General features: G+C 37.1%; 1 long non-coding RNA gene across 1 annotated transcript; it reads left to right on the top strand.

Annotated features, from left to right (window-relative positions):
* On the top strand, nt 1-3,527 carry LOC148114559 (uncharacterized). Its single transcript, XR_015733029.1, has 2 exons — nt 1-88; nt 1,224-3,527. It is a non-coding gene; the product is annotated as an uncharacterized LOC148114559 (long non-coding RNA).
* The last annotated feature ends 2,824 nt before the right edge of the window (nt 3,528-6,351 follow it).

The following is a 6,351-nucleotide window of genomic DNA, read 5'->3' as shown; positions in this document are numbered from 1 at the left end:
CCCGTTCTCTGCTGTCCCAGAAGCGAAGGCCACGCCAGGCAGAATCAGAAAGCAGCTAAGGAATTCAATGCCCCGCACTCGCTCAGCGGTATTGTTTAAATCCAGATTCCTGAAGCCGAGCCCTTGTTTCAAGAGCCAAGGAACTGGAGGCTCTGGAGGCCGAGGGACGCGCCTTCTACCTCTCCCTTGCCTTCCCTTCCTCACCGCTTTGGCCCTAAACGGTGTCGGAAAAGCAGTAGCGACGGTCTTGTATGACAAGCGAGGCACTGCTGACATTATAATATTAAGATTTACTATTTTTGGAGTACTATTTTATAAAGGACGCTGTTTTTGTGTGTGTGTATGCGCGGCCCCCGCCTAAAGTCTCTGTGGTGAGAGGTGGCAGAAATAGCTTACAGAAAACAAACAAATATTTCAATATTCTCCTTCTCCAGCAAAAAGGCAAGCACTGAAAGCTAATCTGGTGTCTTTCTTTGCATGCCTTGCAATTATTCACCTCTTTCTCCCCCCCCCCCCCCTTTATCAGTCATGATTTCTTTGGCTACATTTGAAAGAATCGCTTTGAAAGGAGATGGGCAGCAAATCTTATAAATAAATGTTAGAGAAGTCATGATGTCAAATGAATTAACCACATTTATCTATTTGAAACTTTCTGGCTGCTCTTCCAGTCATTATTTTTGGGGTGATCAAGCTAGTTGAGAGACAAGAGAACCCATCAGAACAACAATAGATGCTCTTCTATGCGTTTGTCCTGCTTAGCAGACGTTGTTGTTGTTGTTTTTTTATCAGCTTGTGAGGGATGAGAAGTTTTGTTGTTCTGCTGAGTGCAAACCTATTAGGACTCAGAAGACATGACTGGCCAAAGTCCCCCAGCTGGATTCCATGCCTAATAGAGGTTTAGCATCTAGACCTCCACATTCCTAGTCCAGCACCTCGAGACATTGTTTCTCAATCTTAGCAACTTTAAGATGTGTGGACTTCAACTTTCAGAATTCCATGCTGGCTAGGGGACGTCTCTCTCAGAGCAACAATCCGTAAGCTTTGAGAAATTTTCAGTTAAGAAACTGCTAGTGCCCTGAGAGATGAATTGATGGGCAATGTAGTTTAAGACAACTGTATTAAACTGGTACAAATAGATATATGGCAACCATAAGTAAAATATGAATTTAGCCTGTGAAAACAAGAAACTCAAGATCATCCCACCTTGACTGTCTTTGTTTTAGGAAGAAGAGGACAGCTTTCTGTTAGCAGCCATACTGGCCAAGAATCCTGGAAACTGATCTATTAAGAGGCAAAAATATATTCTTATAGTTTTCATAACATTATTCAGTAATTATTTATCATAATTTATATGCAACTATCAATTAATCTGGCTGCCAGAAAGTGTACATAAACTTAAGAAGGGTAAAACTACAAGCTTGCCTCTGAGTTTACCTCCCCACAACACACAATTAAAAAATCCTGTGCATAATTGTGTGATTGTGGATGGAATGCCATATCAATCAGTTTGTTCCTGCTTAGTTGTCTGTGACAGCTTATCATTTTTAAAATCTTTTCAAAGAGACTACACCCTTCTCAGGCATGCATCATTTAATGTTTATGCATAGCTGAGTTTCATGTGAGTTAGCGGCATGAATAACTTGCGTCATGTCATAACAGATACTTACAGGAAAGGGAGTGCTGTGATTTTATTATATAACCTCCCTGCTGTATTTTTTACCCAATAAGCACATAATTGTCATCACTGGGCATATTCATCACTGAAAATATTCAGATTTGTGAATATGTACAAGTGTCTATGCATAATTTGAACTATTGTCTTTTCACGAATCAAAGGGCGCTCTGATTTCCAAGGTAATTATATACAGATCCAGAGATACCATGTCATAATGACTTTGCTTTAATCTCCTACCTACCCCACCCCTTTAAAAAATGTATTTTTCTCTAGCTTTGTTCCACTACTAAAATGCTGAGCGTGGTGCAGGACTACCTGCAAGCTCATCTTGTGTTCTTCTTTTCCCATAACATCATTACATTTAACATTTATCACATAATGTCATCACAATATCTCTCTTCAATTTCTTTCCTACCAATTATCATGGATGAAATGAGTTCTAATGTTGCAGCTAACAGGGAAAATTCTCAGGCATTGCAGGCTGTTCAATCCTTTCTAGTGAAGTAACAATGAATCTTATTTATTTCAGGGTGTTTCCATTTCAAGGAATCATGAAAAGTACATACAAAGCTCCCTTTTTTCAACTTGTTAAAGCAGCTTTTTAAATGCCATTCCTGGGGGTATCCACTGACATGTGCATGCAGATCAGCTTCAATTCGATGAGAATGTAAAGCAGTGACTAAGTATACTGAAAGTACCCCTGCTGTCATATCTCCAAATGTACTCTGTTATTGCAAAGCATTTCTAAAGATGTTATCTGTTATTCAGGTTTTATGTGCCACTTCTAAAATGGTTGAGACTGAGATGAACAGGATTCCCCCTTCATACGTTTACTTATTAGATGGCATGGAATGCACACAAATCAAATGGAGTGATCAGATAATATTAATGTTAAATATCTCTTTTGTTTTTTTAGTGCACTGCCCTCTTGTGGAAAAATAATCTGTCACATTATTTCTTCTCCAGTCTATATTTTTTTTATTTGTGAACACGTATCATCATTACCATCACAAATGCTAATTCTACTATGATATTCATTTCCCACCTTATATTCTGAGAAATATACTTCTATTTCGGGAAAATCATCCAAGTTTCTGTTTTAAATGTTCTGATTTTTTTATTTCCCATAGGGTTTCATTGAAAATATATAAGGGGAATAACAAGCAGCCCATGTGACTGCAGAACATATATTATCCTCTCTTCATTCCACTACATCAGCAAGAAAAACCTTGCTTTAGATTCTACCTTTATGCAGGATATTAATGCAGTAGAAACTGGTTTACTGCAAAATGAAGATTGGGGAAATGATCGCTCTCTATTTCTCTTACTCTGTCTCAATATCCAAAGCTGAGAAAAATACAAAAAAATACGGTGAAAATCTTCCAATCTGGAGAAACACCTGAAATGTCCTCAAACTGCCATCAATCATCGACACAAACTGGATCACCCATGACTTGTTTAGCACCAAATGCTACTTGTCACAGATCAAAGGCAACATTTATTTCCTAGAATTTGAAGGACACATCCTGTAGCAGACTGTAGTTAAAGAAATATCAACAAAAAGCAACTCCTTCTATTGGGCAAAAGAGCCAAATGTCATCAGAAAATACCTCTGAGAATTACAGTGTCAGAGAGACCATTCCTATTACTGCTTGAGGGTGGCAAACTTAAATGTCAGATTACTAATGTTTGTTTATCATCAGCGTGTCAATCATTTGACTACATTTTTCTCACATTTTCTAGTTTAGGCTTCATACCATTCAATGCTTTCCAGTTACCTGTATATGTTTTCATCTTGTATTGCAGCATTTTGAAACCGGCTGTTGGTATAAAACAAACATGTTTATTTTCACACTGTGGTGTGGTTTTAGAGGAATATATTATTGTGCATGTTACATTTTTGTCTGTTATTATATTAAACTTTTCAGCAAAAGAAAACAGAAAAATGCAGGAACTGAATATTGCCACACAAAAAAATAATCAGGGCTTCTGATACAATCTGAAAATTAAATAGGTTGTTTCATTCCTGTTGCTTGATCAAATTCTGTTCTGGCAGAAAACTGATTTGTCAAGCAGAATAGAAAGGCAGTTTATATTTAGCTCTTACAAGATTTCTAACAAAAGTTAATATACATTTTAAACTAGATAGCAGGTCCCCAATCTGTGCTGGTAGAGTTTTGTGTAGGACAGTCATGAGACAAAATTCCCTCTCTTGTTGTATCATCCTTCAAGATGGGCATTTTTATATCTGTCTTTGCATTATGGATACTACATCATTATTTTTCTGAGACGTTCAGGGCAATGAATGTGCTTCTTTCCCAACCACCAATTTATCTGCAAAACATTCCTGTGAAATAGTTTAGGCTTAAGACCAAGGTCAGACAATTATGTCTCAAGCCAAATATTAAAGGGCAAATATATCATATGGACAACAAGTGTATGTACCATCAAGGTTATTGTTTGCCCAGTTCTAACATATAGTGCTAAAGAATCAATTATTAGTCAACAATCCTATCAAAATGATGCCCAAAGTCAGAAATTGCCAAACAAATAGTTTGTCTCAGGCACAGGAATGTTGGTTTTAGGGAAGAGTGTGCTGATAGGAGAGGTCTCATCAAATCTCTATACCAGAATTTCTCAACCTTTAGCACATTAAGCAATAGCACTTAGACTTATATACCGCTTTACAGTGCTTTACAGCCCTCTCTAAGGGGTTTACAGAGTTAGCATATTGCTCTCAACAATCTGGGTCCTCATTTTACCGACCTCAGAAGGATGGAAGGCTGAGTCAACCTTGAACCGCTCAGAATGGAACTTCTGGAGCGAACAGTGAGTTAGCCTGCAGTACTGCATTCTAACCACTTCGCCACCATGGCTCTTTTAGATGTGTTACATCTAAATCTGCACTTTTGATTTCCAGAATTCCCCAGGAAATATGCTGGCTAAAAGATTCTGGGTGTTGAAATTGACACATCTTAACATTGCAAAATTTGAGCTCTATTCCCATAAAATGAGAAGTGGAATTAGGCTTAGAAATTGAAAGGAAAAAAAATTTTTTTGTTTTGTTTTTGACAGAACAAGCATTTGGTGCTGCCCCTTCCATGGACAGCAAACCAGTCCAATTTCAGTCTTGTAAGGGCAAGCCAATTTGTGCAAAGATACAGAACTATATCAACTGCCCTCTTTTTAATGAACAGTGTCTAGGAAAATTGCAGATGTTAGAAGAAAATCACTGCCAGGAAACATGAACATTTATAAAAGTAGGCATAGGGAATGGGAGCTGGGTTACTTTACGTTTACATTTTTATATAAAAAGGAAGCATGTGCCTCTTTGTAAATCATAATTAATTATATTTGTGGATAAAGAACTCAGTATTTTTAATCCTGTTGAATTATGATTGGAGAGCTTCTGATGAATTATTCCTTTATCAGTCACTCACTTCAGTCAACTTTTCTTTCTCCATCCTTCTTCCTGTCTTTTAGAAGCAAAAGTTTAGGGTTGCATTAATTGTCAGCACAGTGTTGTTGTTGTTTTTTACATTATTTAAATGCATTGAATTGCTTCCCAAGGACCTTGCTTTGCTGTACAGAATCACAGTCCAGAGCAGCTTGTTTTTCTTCAAGGTTTTGTCAACACAGATGAAGATTAAAAGGTGAAATTTTTGAGTTCAGCTTGACTCCTGATGATTTTATAGACCCATCATGACATGTTTTATTTTTAATTATATGGTAGACAAATCATCTATAATAAGATTTTGGTGATTCCCATGAGATAATTGAAATCTTGTGACTTTCACACCAGAAGATTGGAATTGGAGTTCTTACAAATGGAATTGAAGCTGAATTGAAAAGGTTACTGTTCTTTAACATATGGCTTGATGACTGAATAGAGATATGCCCCAATCCTAGTCCTAAATGAGCCTGCAAATACAATATTATATGCAATTGCCAATTTCTAATGCCTATCTGATAAAGGACTTCCTCTGATAGGAAAGCCTGCTATTCAGTTCTCGGAGAAAAATGCTTCCTGTAAATATTCAGATGTTCCAACCTCACTGCTACACATATTCTGAGGCTCTACTTTAGCATTACAAACACTTCCTGATGACAGGCAAGCCTTAACTTGTCGAACCACATCTTGATTGAAAGAGCTGACTATGGATAGAGCCTGTCATGGCTGTTTTTCTGACTTCTTGTCCCTAGTTATTTATGATATGCCATGGTTTAAAGGTTTGTAATAGTAACGAGCAAAGGAACGAACAACTTCTTCCCTACTAATGATTTATAATGTCTAATACTGTCATTCTGCAGTTGTATGGAAAAGCAGTAGTAATGAATATATGCTTTACTTTGCAATAGTGATGACTGGTTGAGATCATAAAACGTTACTAATCGTTAGTGTGGAAATGCAATGTGATTGCACAGACTTCTTGGATGGGGAGCAAAGAAAGCCTAAAACAGTTGGGTATTTTAAAACATGCAAAAGTTTCATTCTGAATGGCTGCTCCTAGAAATTTCACCACCCCGTCTCAAAATCAAGTCAAAATAAATAAGGAAGCACATTATTAGAAGAGCAACTACATCAGAATTTTCTATTCTTGGAGATAATCCAGTGTTTTACGTAACTGAAAGCATGGGAATATAGGATTACCTTAAAGAACATGTTACAAAACAGA

This window comes from Pantherophis guttatus, chromosome 3, assembly GCF_059756535.1.
Source record: "Pantherophis guttatus breed Tessera chromosome 3, ASM5975653v1, whole genome shotgun sequence".
Taxonomy (NCBI): domain Eukaryota; kingdom Metazoa; phylum Chordata; class Lepidosauria; order Squamata; family Colubridae; genus Pantherophis; species Pantherophis guttatus.
This window is presented reverse-complemented; position numbering and strand designations above follow the sequence as displayed.